This window comes from Ovis canadensis, chromosome 1 (genome assembly GCF_042477335.2).
Source record: "Ovis canadensis isolate MfBH-ARS-UI-01 breed Bighorn chromosome 1, ARS-UI_OviCan_v2, whole genome shotgun sequence".
Classification (NCBI taxonomy): Eukaryota; Metazoa; Chordata; class Mammalia; order Artiodactyla; family Bovidae; genus Ovis; species Ovis canadensis.
This window is the reverse complement of record NC_091245.1, coordinates 267,898,887-267,921,900: the sequence shown is the minus strand read 5'-3', so window position 1 is coordinate 267,921,900 and position 23,014 is coordinate 267,898,887. Positions and strand designations below refer to the sequence as shown.

Here is a 23,014-nt window from a genome sequence, read left to right as displayed (position 1 = left end):
TTTGGAAGTTTACCTTCCTCTGCAATTTTCTGGAAGAGTTTGAGTAGGATAGGTGTTAGCTCTTCTCTAAATTTTTGATAGAATTCAGCTGTGAAGCCATCTGGACCTGGGCTTTTGTTTGCTGGAAGATTTCTGATTACAGTTTCAATTTCCGTGCTTGTGATGGGTCTGTTGAGATTTTCTATTTCTTCCTGGTTCAGTTTTGGAAAGTTGAACTTTCTAAGAATTTGTCCATTTCTTCCACGTTGTCCATTTTGTTGGCATATAATTGCTGATAGCAGTCTCTTATGATCCTTTGTATTTCTGTGCTGCCTGTTGTGATCTCTCCATTTTCATTTCTAATTTTATTGATTTGATTTTTCTCCCTTTGTTTCTTGATGAGTCTGGCTAATGGTTTGTCAATTTTATTTATCCTTTCAAAGAACCAGCTTTTGGCTTTGTTGATTTTTGCTATGGTCTCTTTTGTTTCTTTTGCATTTATTTCTGCCCTAATTTTTAAGATTTCTTTCCTTCTACTAACCCTGAGGTTCTCCATTTCTTCCTTTTCTAGTTGCTTTAGGTGTGCTGCTGCTGCTGCTACTAAGTTGCTTCAGTCGTGTCTGACTCTGTGCGACCGCATAGACAGCAGCCCACCAGGCTCCCCCGTCCCTGGGACTCTACAGGCGAGAACACTGAAGCGGGCTGCCATTTCCTTCTCCAGCTTTAGGTGTCGAGTTAGACTATTTATTTGACTTTTTCTTGTTTCTTGAGGTATGCCTGTATTGCTATGAACTTTCCCCTTAGCACTGCTTTTACAGTGTCCCACAGGTTTGGGGTTGTTGTGTTTTCATTTTCATTCATTTCTATGCATATTTTGATTTCTTTTTTGATTTCTTCTGTGATTTGTTGGTTATTCAGAAGTGTGTTGTTCAGCCTCCACATGTTGGAATTTTTAATAGTTTTTCTTCTGTAATTGAGATCTAATCTTACTGCATTGTGGTCAGAAAAGATGCTTGGAATGAATCAAGTTTTTTGAATTTACCAAGGCTAGGTTTATGGCCCAGGATGTGATCTATCCTGGAGAAGGTTCCGTGAGCACTTGCGAAAAAGGTGAAATTCATTGTTTTGGGGTGAAATGTCCTATAGATATCAATTAGGTCTAACTGGTCTATTGTATCATTAAAAGTTTGTTTCTTTGTTAATTTTCTGTTTAGTTGATCTATCCATAGGTGTAAGTTGGGTATTAAAGTCTCCCACTATTATTGTGTTATTGTTAATTTCTCCTTTCATACTTGTTAGCATTTGTCTTACATATTGTGGTGCTCCTATGTTGGGTGCATAAATATTTATACTTGTTATAGCTTCTTCTTGGATTGATCCATTGATCATTATGTAGTGTCCTTCTTTGTCTCTTTTCACAGCCTTTGTTTTAAAGTCTATTTTATCAGATATGAGTATTGCCACTCCTTCTTTCTTTTGGTCTCTATTTGCGTGGAATATCATTTCCCAGCCCTTCACTTTCAGTCTGTATGTGTCCCTTGTTTTGAGGTGGGTCTCTTGTAGACAACATATATACGGGTCTTATTTTTGTATCCATTCAGCCAGTCTTTGTCTTTTGGTTGGGGCACTCAACCCATTTACGTTTAAGGTAATTATTGATAAGTATGATCCCCCTGCCATTTACTTTATTGTTTTGTGATCTGGTTTATACAGCCTTTTTGTGTTTCCTGTCTGGAGAATATCCTTTAGCATTTGTTGGAGAGCTGGTTTGGTGGTGCTGAATTCTCTCAGCTTTTGCTTGTCTGTAAAGCTTTTGATTTCTCCTTCATGTTTGAATGAGATCCTTGCTGGGTACAGTAATCTGGGCTATAGGTTATTTTCTTTCATCACTTTAAGTATGTCTTGCCATTCCCTCCTTGCCTAAAGAGTTTCTATTGAAAGATCAGCTGTTATCCTTATGGGAGTCCTCTTGTGTGTTATTTGTTGTTTTTCCCTTGCTGATTTTAATATTTGTTTTTTGTGTTTGATCTTTGTTAATTCGATTAATATATGTCTTGGGGTGTTTCACCCTGGGTTTATCCTGTTTGGGACTCTCTGGGTTTCCTGGACTTGGGTGATTATCTCCTTCCCCATTTTAGGGAAGTTTTCAACTATTATCTCCTCAAGTATTTTCTCATGGTTTTTCTTTTTGTCTTCTTCTTCTGGGACTCCTATAATTCGAATGTTGGAGCGTTTCATATTGTCCTGGAGGTCTCTGAGATTGTCCTCATTTCTTTTAATTCATTTTTCCTTTTTCCTCTCTGATTCATTTATTTCTACCATTCTATCTTCTACTTCACTAATCCTATCTTCTGCCTCCGTTATTCTACTATTTGTTGCCTCCAGAGTGTTTTTGATCTCATTTATTGCATTATTCATTATATATTGACTCTTTTTTATTTCTTCTAGGTCCTTGTTAAACCTTTCTTGCATCTTCTCAATCCTTGTCTCCACGGTATTTATCTGTGATTCCATATTGATTTCAAGATTTTTGATCATTTTCACTATCATTATTCGGAATTATTTATCAGGTAGATTCCCTATCTCTTCCTCTTTTCTTTGATTTGGTGGACATTTATCGTGTTCCTTTACCTGCTGAGTATTCCTCTGTCTCTTCATCTTGTTTATATTTCTGTGTTTGGGGTGGCTTTTCTGTATTCTGGCAGTTTGTGGAGTTCTCTTTATTGTGGAGTTTCCTCGCTGTGGGTGGGGTTGTACGGGTGGCTTGTCAAGGTTTCTTGGTTAGGGAAGCTTGTGTCGGTGTTCTGGTGGGTCGAGCTGGATTTCTTCTCTCTGGAGTGCAATGAAGTGGCCAGTAATGAGTTATGAGATGTCAATGGTTTTGGAGTAACTTTGGGCAGCCTGTATATTGAAGCTCAGGGCTGTGTTCCTGTGTTGCTGGAGAATTTGTGTGGTATGTCTTGCTCTAGAAGTTGTTGGCCCTTGGGTGGTGCTTGGTTTCAGGGTAGGTATGGAGGCGTTTGATGAGCTCCTATTGATTATTGTTGCCTGGAGTCAGGAGTCCTCTGATGTTCTCAGGATTTGGACTTAAGCCTCCTGCTTCTGGTTTTCAGTCTTATTTTTACAGTTGTCTCAAGACTTCTCCTTCTGTACTGCACCATTGATAAAACATCTAGGTTAAAGATGAAAAGTTTCTCCACATTGAGGGACACCCAGATAGGCTCACAGTGTTACATGGAGAAGAGAAGAGGGAGGAGAGAGTTAGAGGTGACCCGAATGAGATGAGATGGAATCAAAAGAGGAGAGAGCAAGCTAGCCAGTAATGACTTCCTTATGTGCGCTCCACAGTCTGGACCGCTCAGAGATGTTTACAGAGTTATACAGAGAAGAGAAGAGGGAGGAAGGAGACAGAGGTGGCCAGGAGGATAAAAGGGGGGAATAAAAAGGAGAGAGACAGATCCAGCCAGTAATCAGTTCCCTAAGTGTTCTCCACCGTCTGGAACACACAGAGATTCACAGAACTGGGTAGAGAAGAGAAGGGGGAGGGAGGAGACAGAGGCGATCTGGTGGAGAAAAAGGAGAGTCCAAAGGAGGAGAGAGCAGTCAAGCCAGTAATCTCGTTCTCAAGTAAAAATGGGTACTGAAGATTGGGTTTTTGAAGGTACAAAATTGAAAACAAATACCAAAAAGCAAAGATTAAAAATCTAGAGTAGAGGTTGGATTTTCAAAAATACAATATTAAAGAAAAGAAGAAGAAAAAACAAAGTCACAAGAATTCTTTAAAATATATATATATATATATGAAGTTTGTTTTAAAAATAGGGTCTTTTTTTTGAAAAGTAATAGTAGGTTATAAAAATGAAAATTAAAGGAGTAATAGAGGACTTAAAAATTAAAAAAGGTTAAAAAAAAGAAAAAGAAAAGGAAAAAAGAATGATCATAAAAATAGTAAAGATATATCTAGGACTTTCTCTGGTGGTGTTGTGGGCAGTGTGGGGTCAGTTCATTTTTGGATAGTTCCTTGGTCTGGCTTATGTTTCTCAAGATCTATAGGCCCCTTCCTATGTAGTCGGTACTAATGACAGGGTTTTAATCTATTGCACCTTTCACTTCCAAGGTGGTTCCCTCTGGTTTAGCTTCTTCTGTTTGCTGGTCTCTTCAGTGTCTGATTTCCGCCCTGACACAAGGAGGGTGGTGGTGGATACTTTTTTTTAGGCTCACTTATTCAGTCACACTGTGGGGAGGGAGAGATGATGCAAACAAATAACACTGGCATGTGCTCACAGTGTCTCAGCCACACTGGGCCTGCCCCTGCTCACGCTCAGGCTCTAGGTTGCTCCATCGGGAACCATCTGAGGCCGGCCTAGGCTGTATGCGTCTCCCAGGTCTAAGCCACTCAGGCTCAGGCACTCAGGTAGTCCTCAGAGGCACAGACTCAGTTGGGCCTGCGTTTTGTGCCCTCCCCAGGTCCGAGTAGCTCAGGTGTTTGGCGAGCATGGTCGCTGTGACTTACTGCCTCTCCCATCTCTGCTGCTCAGTTTTCTGGGTGTACAACTGGTGCACCTTCTCAGGCAGATGACAACTGTCCAGGACCCCAAGAAGTCTTAGTTAGCAAAGAAGCCTGTTTGCAGTTTGGTAGTTAATGTCTCTCTGGGGCTGCGATTGCCCCCTTCCAGCCCTTCCAGCTCTGGCTGCCTGTCACCGGAGGGGGATGGTCTGCAGCCGGCTAATTCTGTTCCGTCCTCTGTTCTGTGTGCAGTCCTGGCAGTGTCTTATGTTAGAGCTTTTTGTGTGGTAGCTATCCCACAGTCTGGTTTGCTAGCCCAAGTTAATTCGCTCTGGTTATCCTCGGGGCATTCAGCCCGATCCTTAAAAAGCAATGCAGCCCGCGCCTCCCTGCCCAGCCCCCGATTGCTAGTGGTGGATGCAGGCATCTGTGCAGTCTCTCCGCTGGGGGAGTTACCACTGGGCTCGTAATCTGTGGGTTTTAATTATTTATATATTTTTCCTCCCTGTTATGTTGCCCTCTATGCTTCCAAGGCTCGCCACAGACTCAGCAGTGAGAGTGTTTCCTGGTGTTTGGAAACTTCTCTCTTTTTAAGACTCCCTTCCTGGGATGGAGCTCCATCCCTACCTCTTTTGTCTCTCTTTTTGTCTTTTACATTTTTTCCTACCTCCTTTCGAAGACAATGGGCTGCTTTTCTGGGTGCCTGATGTCCTCTGCCAGCATTCAGAAGTTGTTTTGTGGAATTTACTCAGGTTTGAAATGTTCTTTTGATGAATTTGTGGGGGAGAAAGTGGTCTCCCTGTCCTATTCCTCTGCCATCTTAGGACCGTCCCCCCATCTTTTAGGATTTGAAATAGCTCAACTGGAGTTCCATCACCTCCACTAGCTTTGTTTGTAATGATGCTTCCTGAGGCCCACTTGACTTTGCATTCCAGGATGTCTGCATCTAGATGAGTGATCACACCATCGTGATTATCTGGGTCATGAAGATCTTTTTTGTATAGTTCTGTGTATTCTTGCCACCTCTTCTTAATATCTTTTACTTCTGCTCTATGAAGACCTATAATACCTTCTAGGACTAACAGGAAAAAAAAAAAAAAAGATGTCCTTTTCATCATAGGGGACTGGAATGCAAAAGTAAGAAGTCAAGAGTAACTTGACTTGGAGTAACAGGCAAGTTTGGGCTTGGAGTACAAAATGACGTAGGGCAAAGGCTAACAGAGTTCTGCCAAGAGAATACACTGGTCATAGCAAACACCCTCTTCCAACAACACAAGAGACAACTCTACATATGGACATCACCAGATACTCAATACTGAAATCAGATTGATTATATTCTTTGTAGCCAAAGATGGAGAAGCGCTATACGGTCAGCAGTAGGAAGACCTGGAGCTGACTGTTATTGCAAAATTCAGACTTAAATTGAAAAAAGTAGGGAAAACCACTAGGCCATTCAGGTATGACCTAAATCAAATCCCTTATGATTATACAGTGGAAGTGACAAATAGATTCAAAGGATTAGATCTGGTAGAGTGCCTGAAGGACTACGGACAGAGGTTTGTAACATTCTATAGGAAGCGGTGACCAAAACCATCCCCAAGCAAAAGAAAGCCGATTATACAGAGTGAAGTAAGCCAGAAAGAAAAACACCAATACAGTATACTAACACATATATATGGAATTTAGGAAGATGGCAATGGCGACCCTGTATGCAAGACAGGGAAAGAGACACAGATGTGTATAACGGACTTTTGGACTCAGAGGGAGAGGGAGAGGGTGGGATGATTTGGGAGAATGACATTCTAACATGTATACTATCATGTGAATTGAATCGCCAGTCTATGTCTGACGCAGGATGCAGCATGCTTGGGGCTGGTGCATGGGGATGACCCAGAAAGATGTTATGGGGAGGGAGGTGGGAGGGGGGTTCATGTTTGGGAATGCATGTAAGAATTAAAGATTTTAAAATTTAAAAAAAAATAAAAATAAAAATCAATGATGCTAAAAAAAAAAAAGAAATATTTAGAGAGTGTTCCCTAATCTGTTTATTTCCTTTTTTTGTAGAAAAAAAAAATAAATAAAACTTTATATGTGACTTGGTATTTGTGAATATATCTGATGTTCTGAGAATTTCAAACAAAATAATAAAGTCACAATGTAAAGAACAGATAAATAGAAAAAAAAAAAAAAGAAATGCAATAAGGCAAAATGGCTGTCTGAGGAGGCCTTACGAAGTGCTGCAAAAAGAAGAGAAGTGAAAGACGAAGGAGAAAAGGAAAGATACACCCATCTGAATGCAGAGGTGCTCATATTTTGTTCAGTTGCTCAGTTGTGTCCAATTCTTTGCAACCCCATGGTCTGCAGCACACCAGCCTTCACCATCTCCTGGAGATTGCTCAAATTCATGTCCATTGAGTTGGTGATGCCATCCAACCATCTCATCCTCTGTTGTCTTCTTCTCCTCCTGCCTTCAATCTTTCCCAGAATCAGGGTCTTTTCCAGTGAGTCGGCTCTTTGCATCAGGTGGCCAAAGTGCTGGAGCTTCAAAGTGATGTCTCTGCTTCTTAATACACTATCTAGGTTTATCACGTTTTTCTTCCAAGGAGCAAGCGCCTTAATTTCATGGCTACAGTCACTGTCCACAATGATTTTGGAGCACAAGAAAACAAAGCCTGTCACTGTTTCCATTCCCACCCCCCATCTATTTGCCATGAAGTGATGGGACCAGATGCCATGATCTTAGTTTTTTGAATGTTGACAGGATGCCATTACTTTAGTTTTTTGACTGTTGAGTTATAAGCCAGCTTTTTCACTCTTCTCTTTCACGTTCATCAATAGGCTCTTTAGTTCCTCTTCACTCTCTGCCATAAAGGTGGTGTCATCTGCATATCTGAGGTTATTGGTATTTCTCTTGGCAATCTTGATTCCAGCTTCAGCTTCATCCAGTCCTGCATTTTACAAGATATATTCTGCATCAGTTCAGCTGAGTTCATTTCCTCAGTAATGTTTGACTCTTTCGACCCCATGGATTGCAGAACGCCAGGATTCCCTGTCTATCACCAACTCCCGGAGCCTGCTCAAACTCTTGACCACTGAGTCGTGATGCCATCCAACCATCTCATCCTCTGTTGTCTTCTTCTCCTCCTGCTTTCAATATTTCCCAGCATCAGGGTCTTTTCCAGTGAGTCCATTCTTTGCATGATGTGGCCAAATTATTGGAGTTTTGGCTTCAGCGTCAGTCCTTCCAATGAATATTCAGGATTGATTTCCTTTAGGATTGACTGGTTGGATCTTCTTGCGGTCCAAGGGACTCTCAAGAGTCTTCTCTAACACCACAGTTTAAAGGCATCAATTCTTCAGTGCTCAGTTTTCTTTATGGTCCAACTCATATCCATACATGACTACTGGAAAAACCATTGCTTTGACTAGATGGACCTTTGTCAGCAAAGCGATGTCTCTGCTTTCTAATATGTTGTCTTAGTTTGTCATAGCTTTTCTTCCAAGGAGCAAGTGCCTTTCCATTACATGGCTGTAATCACTACCTGCAGTGATTTTGGAGCCCAAGAAAATATTTTGTCACTGTTTCCATTGTTTCCGCCATCTATTTGCCATGAAGTGATGAAACTGAATGCCATGATCTTAGGTTTCTGAATGTTGAGTTTTAAGCCAGCTTTTTCCCTTTCCTCTTTCACTTTCATCAAGAGGCCCTTTAGTACCTCTTCACTTTCTGCCATAAGGGTGGTGTCATCTGCATATCTGAGGTCATTGATATTTCTCCCAGCAATCTTCATTCCGGCTTGTGCTTCTTCAAGCCCAGCGTTTCTCATGGTGTACTCTGCATATAAGTTAAATAAGCAGGGTGACAATATACAGCCTTGACACATTCCTTCCCAATTTGGAACCAGTTCCATGTCTGGTTCTAAGTGTTGCTTCTTGACCTGCATACAGGTTTCTCAGAAGGCAGGCCAGGTGGTCTGGTATTCCCATCTCTTTAAGGATTTTCCACAGTTTGTTTTGGTTCATACAGTCAAAGGCTTTAATGTAGTCAATGAAGCCGAAGTAAATGTTTTTCTGGAATTCCGTTGCTCATATTTAGAAAAGTGCTAAATCCCTTCATGGTGACATCACCTCCTTGTGACTAGCAGAAAACCTTTTGTAAAGTAAGAGCTTGATTGTGCCGAACTACTCCTTTACCAAAATCACATATATTGACCTTCCCACCTACCTCTTTGGAGCAGTTTCTCTTAGTTATTGATGCGAAGCAGTGCCTTGTGGGACTCCTGGACACAGAGGCCTTTTTGTCCTGCATTTCCTATAGGTAAGACTCGAGCCTCCATGGCCTCTCAGTTCCAAGAGGCAGAGCAGTTCTTAATCAAAGTAGGATCAGCAATGAACCACCTGAGGCCAGACTGAAGGACCAGAGAGATTCATCAAGATCAGGAGACAGACCACCTGAGACCCTGCACACCCCTCATCTTGTCAGCAACATTGCCCTTTCTAAACTCTGCTGTGCTGTGCTCAGTCGCAGCCAACTCTGTGTGACCCCCATGGACTGTAGCCCACCCAGCTCCTCTGTCCACGGAATTCTCCAAGCAAGAATACTGGAGTGGGTAGCCATTCCCTTCTCCATGGGATCTTCCCAACCCAGGGACTGAACCCAGGTCTCCTACATTGCAAGCGTATTCTTGACCATCTGAGCCACCAGGGAAGCCCCTGAAATCTTGCAGAATGAATAGCATGTTACTGTCTTGATTCTTATCACATACTCCTGCCTGACTATATAACCTCTTCCTGCTCACCAGGAAGGAGGGCATAGTTCTTGAGGCACTAGCCTACTCTGTTCCCCCTTTGCCTGGCAAATTTATAAAGCTAGTCTCTCCTTCTCCTCCATAACTCTGTCTCCATATTTCTGCTTGGCACTGATGCACAGAGAGCCAAGATTTTGGCAACACTATCTCCGGCAGCCTCCTGGGCTGCAGTCCTCATTTTGCCCCAAATAAAACTTAACTTGTAACTCTCACATTGTGCATCTTCTTTAAGTCGACAACTGGAAAAGGTGGGGCAGACACAGCTTACTGCAGTCAAGGGCCTTTTGCTGCCTGACATGGGCAGAAAGGAACCTTGTCCCTCTACAAAGAGCCAGAGCAAAGTTGAAGACAGTCTTGTTAAAACATTTGACAGTCACACTGATGTGACCTCAGAGACCTGTGGTCTCTGTGAGCAGCAGGACCCAGGCTCGCTCGGGGCTTCCCTGAAAGGGAAGGGCAGGGACATGAACTCTGGGCTCTGACCTGTGGCCCTCAGGTCCTTTCAGTATGTGACCCTGTGACCTTGTGATGTCAGCAGTGTGCTGAGCTGTGGCACTAAAGCTCATGGCAGCTGAGGTCATGGAGGCAGGAACTGGTGGGTTTGGGATGTCAGCTCACAGCCCTGATGCGCTGTTCTCCTGGCTTGGGGAGAGCATGCGGAAGATTTTAAAGGCCAGGCTGCTGAGTCCTAGCATGCTGGGGTGCTTGGGAGATGCCTCTGAGGCAAGAGGTAGATGGGCCCCTGGCTGAACAATTTCTGAACAATTAAAAACACCCTAATAGCAGAAACTCCATAAAATCAGGTATTAGGGGAATTTAATGGAAGTAGTCTTGTTCAGGCTTCAGAAGCAAGGAGGCAGAGCAGGCCTCCAACCTTGCTGCCGGCCTGCCTGGACACTACCCTGACTATCTGTCTGCTCCTGAGGGCACCAGTTGTTACCTGTAAGCCAGGGGCACTGTAGATAAGATTGGGAGTGAGTCCTGGAATTCTCTTGAGCCCCTGAATCTGGCCAATCCCCCATGGTCTAGCAATCTTATCACTTACAAGATAAAAGAAAAATAGCATTGTAAAAAGATTAACATGAAACCAGAGCTACATTTCTGCCTGCAAACTGTTGATCAGTTTGTGGCCTGGGATTATAAGTGGAAGCTCCTAAATTACAACTTTCAAGTCTCACCTGTGGGGTGGAAGAACTTTCCCAGTTGGGACTCCAGATTGCTACTACATGGGACTTCCTACACTGTTTGAGTCTGGATGTTGGTTGGCACAGTTTGGTGATATATGTGCTGTTACTCTCCTCTACAGTGTCTCTCTGTTTTGAAATGTTTGTATCAGTTCAGCTGCTCAGTCATGTCTGATTCTTTGTGACCCCATGGACCGCAGCACGCCAGGCTTCCCTGTCCATCACCAACTCCTGGAACTTGCTCAGACTCATATTCATCAAGCTGATGATGCCATCCAACCATCTTATTCTTTGTTGTCCCCTTCTCCTGTCTTCAATCTTTCCCAGCATCAGGGTCTTTTCCAATGATGATATTGTCAACCACAAATTGGCATTTGCCAAGAGCTTTTGCCAGCAACTGAAGAGCAACAACAAGGGCATTTCCCGTCTACCTCTGTGGAGACTGAAGCCTATGCTGCTTTGGCCGCCAACCTTCAACACCCCTTGAGGGAGATCAGGGTGGAGAGTGAGGCACTCTGTGCTCCAGAGAATCTGCACCTGTAATAGGTCTTTGGATAGTTAGATTATTTTCAGGAACTGATTTCATGATCCCAATCCTTGTATCTCTTCGTGTCTAGAGAATCCTTAAATCCCTTCATAGTAACTTCAGCTCCTCGTGACTAGCAGAGAACCTTTCGTAAAGTAAGCACTTAATTACAATGAATCCCTCCTTCACCAAAATCTTAAATATCTACATCCCCTACTACCCCTTTGGAGCAGTCTCTCAGAGCTATCTGAGGTAATGTCTCCTGGGCTGCAGCCCTCATTTTATCCCCAGTAAAACTCACCTTGCAACGCTCACATTGTACATCTTTTTAGTCAACAGTTATGGTGGCCAATGAAGTGACCTAAGTCGACTTCCCTCCTTCGCCTGAACTTCATGAGGAATTGGAGCTTTGGTCCCAGCAGCAGCTGGGAGCCTTGTGCCGATCCGCCTCCTTGGGGAGTGCAGGTGGGAACTCTCCTGGTTCTCGGATATCCTGTATGGGTTGAGACCATGAGTTTCATTTGGTGGTGGAGCAGGTTACCTGCTCCCCCTCCCAGCTGAAATATACTGAGGGAGGGGAGCTGAAATATGCTGAGGTACATCCACTAATACCCCAAATCACTGTGGACAATGACCGCCACCACAAAATTAAAAGACCCTCACTCCTTGGAAGGAAAGCTATGATAAACCCAGACATGTATTAAAAATCAGAGACATTCGCTTTGCCACCAAAGGTCTATATAGTCAAAGCTATGATTTTTCCAGTATTCATGTATGGATGTGAGAACTGGACCATTAAGAAGGCTGAACACCCAAAAACTGATGGTTTTGAATTGGGTTGCTGGAGAAGACTCTCGAGAGTCCCTTGGACTGCAAGGAGATGAAACCAGTCAATCCTAAAGAAAATCAACCTGAATATTCATTGGAAAGACTGATGCTGAAGCTGAAACTCCAGTGCTTTGGGCATCTGATGCAAAGAGCCAACTCATTGGAAAAGACCCTGATGCTGGGAAAGATTGAAGGTAGGAGGAGAAGGGGATGACAGAGGATGAGATGGTTGGATGGAATTGCCAACTCAATGGACATGAATTTGAGCAAACTCTGGGAGATGGTGAAGGACAGGGAATACTGGTGTGCTGTGGTTCATGGGATTGCAAAGAGTCAGATATGACTTAGCAACTGAAGAAGAACAATACCCACTCATAGTCCAGACACTGTGTGGGGCTTGGTTGAAAGATACCATCGGAATACCCACCCAGTGGAAAGGTACTGGGTTGAGGGGCTCAACTGAAAAAAATTCAGGAATATTGGGGGCTTGGCTGAAAGTTACCAACGTCGCTCTGCTGCAGAGGACTGAGTGGTTAGGTAAGAGGCTGACCTGTCACTTTTCCTCAGTTCTGCTGCCTTTATAGAATTTGTCGGGATAAAAGTGAAGAGAATGAAGAAAAGGGACCAGTCTCCTCCCAGCTGGTTCCAGTTTTCTCAGGTGACTGAGAAATTTACAGAAGTGGTGGAGGCCTAGTCCTCACACCATGCAGTGGTCCCTTAGGGAAACCCATTCATTAATTAAAACACTTGCTCGTCCGGGGGTCACAATAACAATTGGCCATTTAGCGACCTGAGCAGCCACAGTCGTCTTGGATTGCCAGAGGCAGAATCTGAGACAAGTAAGATGGGCTGAAACAACTTTGGGATGACTCCTGGAGGAGGTAAGCCAACAAGCAGCACACAGGCCCACCACACAATTTCCCTAGTGATTTTTGTCCCTGACAAATTCAACTTAAAATGGGAAATGGTATCTCAAAAACAGAAATGAAGAGCATCAGAAATTCAACTTCTGATTAACATTCCAACTAGATTTATGTACAATATATACAGACTTACATACTTGCAAGTATCTAGTTAACTGAACCTATATACTTATATACTTGCAATTACCTAGTTAACTGAACTTCCCTGGTGACTCAGATGGTAAAGAATCTGCCTGCAGTGCAGGAGACCCAGGTTTGATTCATGTCAGGAAGACTCCCTGGAGAAGAGAATGGCAACCCATTCCAGTTTTCTCGCCTGGAGAATTCCATGGACAGAGGAGCCTGGAGAGCTACAGTCTATGGGGTCACAAAGAGTTGGACATGACTGGGTAACTAACAAATGTAGTTAATCGGAGAAATTATACTGAAGGACCTCTCAACAAATATGTCCAAATTGGAGTTCTTTTGATATTCCAAAATTGATATTTTTGCACACACTTAGAAAATGCTGGCCGTAAGATCAAACAGACTAAATGGAATCCTTTCTTTAGTATTTAGGAGATTCTAAAAGAGGAAACGACAGAGTAACTTCTTTGCAGAAAATCAAATGAAATTGCTTGAAATTACATCGAAACTAAAAAATGCCACCTAGCACTGACTCTGCCAGGTCACAGGTCTAATGGGACTGGGAAGTCACATTTGACATTTATGCCATTTGGCTATTGACTTCTTGGGTATCTCTTTGCCTTTTGTTTTATTTGAAGTGTGACTTCTGGTTGGTAAGCTTCTGGTTTGGTTTGGTCTGAGCACAGACATCTGGTACAAACGGCTCAAGCTAAAACTGGAAGCCTACCTCTCACCTAGGAGCCTTTTGGGAAAGCTTTTAAATGACTGATCACCCCATACATTATGATCCAATGACAAGGAAGAATGGCCTAACAATATTAGATCTTTATTGCCATAGGATGGGAAAATAGACTGAAGTTCCCTTATGTTTAAGACTTTTCTCCTGTACTCAACAGCCTGGAGCTGATCTAACTAAGACCCCCACCTCTCAGAGGGACAATCCCTTCTGGGACAGCTATTTTATCAGCCAGTTAGGGCCAACTTGAGCACTATCTGGCCTAAAATTTGGCTCTGAAACTATGACCACAAAAAAATAAATATGCTTTTTGACAGTGTGGTCACAATATTCTTTAACCTCCAGAGAAAGTTTGAAGGGAAAATTATCTCTTTAGAATCCTTGCCCTGAGGAAATAACTCTAATTATGCCTTGAGACCAGAGCTCTCTGGATGGCTTATCTAGACTATCTCTAATTCCTGAAATTGAAGGGAAAAAAAGGAAATAAAGCCTTTTTAAAATTTTCTTATTCCAACTGCTATTTACAAGTAGTGAGTTTCATATTGTGATATCTGATTCATAGCTAAGTTTGGAAAACAAAGCTATGAGATCTCTTGTGTCTGTTTGGATGCACATGTGTCTCCGTACGTGTCTTTGTCTTTGGATAATATTGGTGATTGCTGAGGTTAGTTTGTAAATGAGCTATAATCTAATCGGCAGAAAGAAAAGTAAGCACTTACAAATCAAACAATTCTAAATACAAGAGAAATCAACCTAAATGAATTTCAGGTCCGTGTGAACTGGGAAATATTCAGTATTAAGTTAATACCCGGTGTCAACGTTTGTTGATCTAACTAATACAGACATGTCTAAGAGTCATTAACTTTAAGCACAATATTTTCATTGTGCCTAGGTTTAATATAAGTTAAATACTATTATATCTGTTACAAGTTTATCAAGAAGGAAAGTAACTCAAGTAAAGAAACCTCTCAGGAAAGAATGCAAATGAGATAGGAACTTTTAGATAAACTGTATTAAGAATAATTATACTTTAGGAATATCTGTCTAAAATGGTCTCTGCAGATTTTGGTAACCTGAATTTCTAGGGTTATGCTAAACTGAATGATAAAAGCTTATTGAATACCTAGGTCATTTCCAAATAAAATAAGATTCTGAAACACTGATTCTTGAAAACTAATTTCCTCTTACAAAGCAACTTTGGGCTATTGATGAAAAATGCTTGGTGCCAACCTGAGATGCCTTCTATAAGAAAGCAAAGGTTTTTTAGAAATTATCACTAGCATTTATACAGCCAGCAAAAACAAGACTGGGAGCTGACTGTGATTCAGATCATGAACTCCTTATTGCAAAATTCAGACTTAAATTGAAGAAAGTAGGGAGAACCACTAGACCATTCAGATATGACCTAAATCAAATCCCTTAGAATTATACAGTGGAAGTGACACATAGATTCAAGGGATTAGATCTGACAGAGAGAGTGCCAAAAGAACTATGGACAGAGGTTTGTAACATTGCACAGGAGGTGGTGATCAAAACCAACCCCAAGAAAAAGAAATGCAAAGGGCAAAATGGTTGTCTGAGGAGGCCTTACAAATAGCTGAGAAAAGAAGAGAAGCAAAAGGCAAAAAGAGAAAAGGAAATATTTACGCATCTGAATGCAGAGCTTCAAAGAATAGCAAGGAGAGATAAGAAAGCCTTCCTCAGTGATCAATGCAAACAAATAAAGGAAAACAGTAGAATGGGAAAGATTAGAGATCTCTTCAAGAAAATAGAGATCCTAAGGGAACATTTCATACAAAGATGGGCACAATAAAGGACAGAAAAGGTATGGACCTAACAGAAGCAGAAGATATTAAGAAGAGGTGGCAGGAATACACAAAATAACTGTATAAAAAAGATCTTAATGAACGAGATAATGATGATGCTGTGGTCACTCACCTAGAGCCAGACATCCTAGAGTGTGAAGTCAAGTGGGCCTTAGGAAACATCACTACAAACAAAGCTAGTGGAGGTGACGGAATTCCAGCTTATCTGTTTCAAATCCTAAAAGATGATGCTGTGAAAGTGCTGCACTCAATATGTCAGCAAATTTGGAAAACTCAGCAGTGGCCACAGGACTGGAAAAGTTCCATTTTCATTCCAATACCAAAGAAGGACAATGCTAAAGAATGTTCAAACTACCGCACAACTGCACTCTTTTCACATGCTAGCAAGGTCATGCTCAAACTTCTCCAAGACAGTCTTCAACAGTAAGTGAACTGAAAACTTCAAGATGTACAAGCTGGATTTAGAAAAGGCAGAGGAACCAGAGATCTAATTGCCAACATGCGTTGGATCATAGAAAAAGCAAGGGAATAAAAAAAAGTCTATTGTTTCATTGACTACGCTAAAATCTTTGACTGTGTGGATTACAACAAATTAAAGAGACAGGAATACAAGACCACCTTACCTGCCTCCTAAGAAGTCTGTATTAAGGACAAAAAGCCACAGTTAGAACTGGACATGGAAAAAAGGACTGGTTCCAAACTGGGAAAGGAGTACACCAAGGCTGTATATTGTCACCCTGCTTATTTAATTCATATGCAGAGTACATCATGCAAAATGCCAGGTTGTATGAAACACAAGCTGTAATCAAGATTGCAGGGAGAAATATCAACAACCTCAAATATACAGATGATACCACCCTAATGGGAGAAAGTGAAGAGGAACTAAAGAACCTCTTGATGAGGGTGAAAGAAGAGAGTGAAAAAGCTGGCTTAAAACTAAACATTCAAAAAACTAAGATCATGGCATCTGCTCCCATCATTTCATGGCAAGTAGATGGGGGGAAAGTGGAAACAGTGGAAGATTTTATTTTCTTGAACTCCAAAATCACTGTAGACAGTGACTGCAGACATGAAATTAAAAGCCTTTGCTCCTTGGAAGAAAAGCAATGAGAAACCTAGACAATGTATTGAAAAGCAAAGACATCACTTTACTGACAAATGTCTGTGTAATCAAACTATGGTTTTTCCAGTAGTCATGTGCGGATGTGAGAGTTGTACCAGCAAAAAGCCTGAGCACCAAAGAACTGATGCTTTTGAACCGTGGTGCTGGAGAAGACTCTTGAGAGTCTGTTGGACAGCAAGGAGGTTAAATCAGTCAATCCTAAAGGAAATCAAGCCTGAATATTCATTGGAAGGACTGATGCTGAAGCTTATAATTTGGTCATCTGATACAAAGAGTCACCTCATTATAAAAGACCCTGATGCTGGGAAAGATTGAAGGCAGGAGGAGAAGGTGGCAACACAGGATAGGGTGGTTGGATGGCATTACTGAATCAATAGACATAAGTTTGAACTAACTCCTGGAGACAGTGAAGGACAGGGAAGCCTGGTGTGCTGCAGTCCATGGGGTTGCAAAGAGTTGGACAAGACAGAGCAACTGAACAACAACAACATTTATGCTCACCAATCTATAAAATGCTAATATTAAGGTTAGTTTGGGGTTGCTTAAGGAAAGTAGGTTGTGTGTTTTTGATAAAGAAGGTATGAGGAATGGATCGTGTTTTATGAAGGGAAAAGGAAGTATGTCTGACTTACAAGTGGCTGTTTCAGGATGTCAGAACAATCAATGTATACTGAAAATGATACGAAGGTTTGTGGATAGTGGACCCTGAGCACAGAGTTTTGGGCAGGGTCAGGACAGACTAAGTTTAAAATAAATTTAATTGTTTACTTTTAAATGAATTTAAAAGTAAGTTGCTGTAAAAACTTGAATTTGACTCTTCTCTCCGTTAAGAGGATATGCTTTCTTCAGATGTTGAACTGCCTTTAATAACAGATTTAAGTTTCTTTACCTCTTAAATAATCTGTTCTTTATTTGCCTTTGAAATCCTTCTTGGTTACTTTGGCTAAGTAAATAGCTATTGTCACCGTGACCTATGATCCTATCTGACCGAATGTTCTAAACTCTTTTGATATGTATTGACAACGCTTCCTAAATCAAAAACTGATGAAACACTTCTGACTTCTTGCTAACTTTGGGATGCTTCAGAGGGCCCCTGAAACATCCCAAAGAGAGATATTAAACTAATTAGCCCTCTTTTCCTCCCTGGCTGCTTGAAGATCAGCTGCCATCATGAACGACACAGTAACTATCCGGACTAGGAAGTTCATGACCAACCGACTGCTTCAGCGGAAACAAATGGTCATCGATGTTCTTCACCCTGGAAAGGCAACAGTACCTAAAACAGAAATTCGGGAAAAACTGGCCAAAATGTACAAGACCACACCAGATGTCATCTTTGTATTTAGATTCAGATCTCATTTTGGTGGTGGCAAGACAACTGGCTTCGGCATGATTTACGAGTCCTTGGATTATGCGAAGAAGAATGAGCCCAAACATAGGCTTGCAAGACATGGCCTGTATGAGAAGAAAAAGACCTCAAGGAAACAGCGAAAGGAACGCAAGAACAGAATGAAGAAAGTCAGGGGGACTGCAAAGGCCAACGCTGGTGCTGGCAAAAAGAAGGAGTAAAGATTCTGCAGTGACTGTATCTGTGGCGATTGTGCAGATTTTTCATGAAAGAGAAAATAAACTAAGACCTTTTACAAAAAATAAATAAATAAACTAATTAGGTTCATTTAGTATGTCGAATTATATGGGAAGTATTGTCAAATGAGCAATAAATCTCCTCAGATGTGGTAAATATTATTAATACAAATATCCTAGAAATTATGTGCCTGCTCAGTCGCTTTGGTCGTATCTGACTCTGTGCAACTCCATGGACTATAGCGCACTGGGCTCCTCTGTCCGTGGGATTCTCCAGGCAAGAATACTGGAGTGGGTTGCCATGCCCTCCTCCAGGGGATCTTCCTGACCCAGGATGAAACCCACATCTCTTACACCTACCTGCATCGACAGGTGGGCTCTTTACCACTAGCACAATCTGGGAAGTCCTAGTTTCTAAAATTCGGATAGGTCCTGGTAAAATGTTATCAGTCATAATTCTAGTTACTATCTTAAAGTGCTGTCACGGTGGTAACCAATTTTTGCAAAAATGCTTTCTCTTCAAGAAGATTTATAGAAAGGACTTTTGGATAAATATTTTAGTGGGCTACCTGATGGCTTCACAAAGATTAGCAAAATGACAGGTTTGGTGTGGGAGACTCATGGCTGAAATATTTACTTATAATTCCACTAACGTTATTAGCTATATTACTTGTATTTTGCCTGTTTTACAAGATTAGTTTTTCTTGTATTACCAAGTGTATGACTGAGCCACAAATGAAAATAACGAGGACTAGATTTGAAGCAGCTGATCAAACGCGTAACTCGGTATGTGACCAGTTCAGTCGCTCAGTTGTGTCTGACTCTTTGCGACCCCATGAATCGCAGGATGCCAGGCCTCCCTGTCCATCACCAAATACCAGAGTCCACCCAAACCCATGTCCATTGTGTTGGTGATGCCATTCAACCATCTCATCCTCTGTCGTCCCCTTCTCCTCCTTCCCTCAATCTTTCCCAGCATCAGAGTCTTTTCAAATGAGTCATCTCTCTGAATCAGGTGGCTAATGTTTTGGAGTTTCAGCTTCAACATCAGTCCCTCCAATGAACACCCAGGACTGATCTCCTTTAGGATGGACTGGTTGGATCTCCTTGCAGTCCAAGGGACTCTCAAGAGTCTTCTCCAACACCACAGTTCAAAAGCATCAATTCTTTGGCGCTCAGCTTTCTTCACAGTCCAACTCTCACATTCATACATGACTACTGGAAAAACCATAGCCTTGACTAGATGGACCTTTGTTGGCAAAGTAATGTCTCTGCTTTAATATTCTGTCTAGGTTGGTCATAACTTTTCTTCCAAGGAGTAAGCCTCTTTTAATTTCATGGCTGCAATCACCATCCGCAGTGATTTTGGAGCCCAGAAAAATCAGCCACTGTTTCCACTGTTTCCCCATCTATTTCCCATGAAGTGATGGGACCAGATACCATGATCTTAGTTTTCTGAATGTTGAGCTTTAAGCCAACTTTTTCACTCTCCTTTCACTTTCATCAAGAGGGTCTTCAGTTCTTCTTCACTTTCTGCCATAAGGGTGGTGTCATCTGCATTATCTGAGGTTATTGATATTTCTCCCGGCAATCTTGATTCCAGCTTGTGCTTCCTCCAGCCCAGCATTTCTCTTGATGTACTCTGCATAGAAGTTAAATAAGCAGGGTGACAATATACTGCCTTGATGTACTCCTTTTCCTATTTGGAACCAGTCTGTTGTTCCATGTCCAGTTCTAACTGTTGCTTCCTGACCTGCATACAGGTTTCTCAAGAGGCAGGTCAGGTGGCCTGGTATTCCCATCTCTTTCAGAATTTTCCACAGTTTATTTTGATCCACACACTCAAAGGCTTTAGCATAGTCAATAAAGCAGAAATAGATGTTTTTCTGGAACTCTCTTGCTTTTTCCATGATCCAGCAGATGTTGGCAATTTGATCTCTGGTTCCTCTGCCTTTTCTAAAACCAACTTGCACATCTGGAAGTTCATCATTCACATATGTGATCAGTGATGGTAATAGTGTAACTCTCAATATGGGAAGATGCAGAGAAGGTATACTTTCCTGGACTGTAACTAGAAGACAGGTGTCCAGAGATCTTTGACTATTAAGACCTAGTCCAGTAAAAGCACATTAAGTGGCCTGTCGGCAAAATCTTCAGAACTAGGAATGAGCCTTCCTGGCAACGAGGGGATGAAATGATCATGAAATACCTCCCAAAGTATGGTCCAATTTATGACCATGAGACGGAGAAGGCCATGGCAACCCACTCCAGTACTCTTGCCTGGAGAATTCCATGGATGGAGGAGCCTGGTGGGCTACAGTGCGTGGGGTCGAGAAGAGTTGGGCACGACTGACCGGCTTCACTTTCACTTTTCACTTTCATGCATTGGAGAAGGCAATGGCAACCCACTCCAGTGTTCTTGCCTGGAGAATCCCAAGGACAGAGGAGCCTGGTGGGCTGCTGTCTGTGGAGTCACACAGAGTTGGACACGACTGATGCGACTTAGCAGCAGTAGCAGCATGACCATGAGACAGCCCTGTCAATTACAAATTGGCACTTGCCAAGATCACTTGCCATGACTGAGCAGCAATGATAACAATGAGGGCATTTGCCATCTGCCTCTGTAGGGATTGAACCCTGTGCTGCTGCAGCTGCTGACCTTCAACACCCACTGAAGGGTATTACAGTGGAGAGTGAGACACTCTGGCTCCAGAGAAATTGGTGGAACAGGTCTTTAGATAGTGAGGTATTTTCAGAAACTGATTTCATGATCCCAGTCCTTGACTCTCCTCATATTTAGAAAAGCACTGAATCCTTTCATGGTGACATCAGCTCCTCATGCCTAGTAGAAAACCTTTTGTAAAGTAAGCATTTGATTGCATTGAACTCCTCCTTCACCAAAATCTTATGTACTGAACTCCCCCAACTACCTCTTTGGAGCAGTCTGAGGTGCTGTCTTCCAGGCTACAGTCCTCATTTTATCCCAAATAAAACTTAATTCATAACTCTCATGTTGTGCATCTTTTTGGTCAACAGTATATTGAAAGTAAGTTAGATAATTCTCTATTAAATATTTAATTGATTTGTGTATAACGAGTTTCTTTGGTTAACAAATCCTTTGAACCTGAAATGGAAGTTGAAGCTTTTGGCAAAACAGCAGGATGATGGAGGACAAGATAAATGATCACATATTCCTCATTCTCAAAGTTAAGAATTCTCCCACTAGACACACACAGAAAGGTTCGTTGGAGGTCAAAAAGGGAGAGGGTGCCACCCCATAGCATGTGATGTCAACCCACCCACAGGCCTCTTTGCTGGAATCCGTCTTGGTTAAGAGGTGTGCACACATAGGAGCACCCTGAGATAAACCCAATATGGACTCAGCAGCAGGCAAAGCAAGATGATTGGCCAAAGGAAATTCAGGAAGAAACACTCATAAAAGTGATTCAAGCTACCTCGAGGCCAAAAATCTCCTGAGCCTGCCTGTGTGTCCATCCACATATACTCTTTTTCCTTCTAATAAAGACTTGTTTCACTACTTTCTGTTTCTATGTGGAAATTCCTTTTACATAGCTGCTGGGTGAGGGCCTTGTCACTGGTTGCTGTCCCTGGTGGTCTAGTGGCTAGGACTCAGCGCTGCCTCCCTCTCTGGCTCCATTTCTGTCTTTGGCAGGGAACAGATATACCCTGCTTCAAATGGTAGCAGGCCATCTGACTGCATCCCACCTATTTCCCCAGTGTCAGCTAGATTCCATGCTGGACTACAAAGCCCCTGCCCCAGATTTCACAGCAATAGTCAGGGTTGAGGTAAGTGTGGGACAGTGGTGGAACACGACCCAGTAAGCTATGCTTGGATCCTGAACTGGATCAAAGATTACAGAGACCCTGGGCTTCCCTGGTAGCTCAGCTGGTAAAGAATCTGCCTGCAATGCAGGAGACCCTTGGTTCAATCCCTGGGATGGGAAGAGCTGCTGGAGAAGGGATAGACTACCCACTCCAGTATTCTTGGGCTACTCTGGTGACTCAGCTAGTAAAGAATCTGCCTGCAGTGTGGGAGGCCTGGGTTCAATCCCTGGGTTGGGAAGATCCCCTGGAGAAGGGAACAGCTACCCACTCGAAGAATTGATGCTTTTGAACTGTGGTGTTGGAGAAGACTCTTGAGAGTCCCTTGGACTGCAAGGAGATCCAACCAGTCCATTCTAAAGGAGATCAGTCCTGGGTGTTCTTTGGAAGGACTGATGCTAAAGCTGAAACTCCAGTACTTTGGCCACCTCATGCGAAGAGTTGACTCATTGGAAAAGACTGATGCTGGGAGGGATTGGGGGCAGGAGGAGAAGGGGACGACAGAGGATGAGATGGCTGGATGGCATCACCAACTCGATGGACATGAGTTTGGGTGAACTCCGGGAGTTGGTGATGGACAGGGAGGCCTGGCGTGCTGCGATTCATGGGGTCGCAAAGAGTCAGACACGACTGAGCGACTGAACTGAACTGAACTGAACCCACTCCAGTGTTCAGGCCTGGAGAATTCCATGGACTAGAGTCCATGGGGTGGCAAACAATCGGACACGACTGAGCGACTTTTCACTTTCTTTCTTTCACAGAGACCCTACCCCATCCCCCACCCCACCTCGTGACAGAAGCTCCACCCCTGATCTCAGCACTGCTTCTACCAGGGGAGGTGGTCTTACGAGACTGGTCCAGGAAGCCTCAAGTCAGGACCCCGGAAGCTTAGGAGATGGGTCTCTGGCTTCCCTGTACCGTCCCCGAAGCCACACTGCACTTTTTCAAACACAATCAAACACAAGAAAGCAACTGGACGCTTGCAATACATATTTTATTTTATCATTTCTTGAGGCCGTCG

At 42.6% G+C, this 23,014-nt stretch overlaps 1 pseudogene; it reads left to right on the top strand.

Annotated features, from left to right (window-relative positions):
- Positions 1 to 17,697: 17,697 nt before the first annotated feature.
- On the top strand, positions 17,698 to 18,184 carry LOC138427711 (small ribosomal subunit protein eS24 pseudogene; annotated as a pseudogene).
- The last annotated feature ends 4,830 nt before the right edge of the window (positions 18,185 to 23,014 follow it).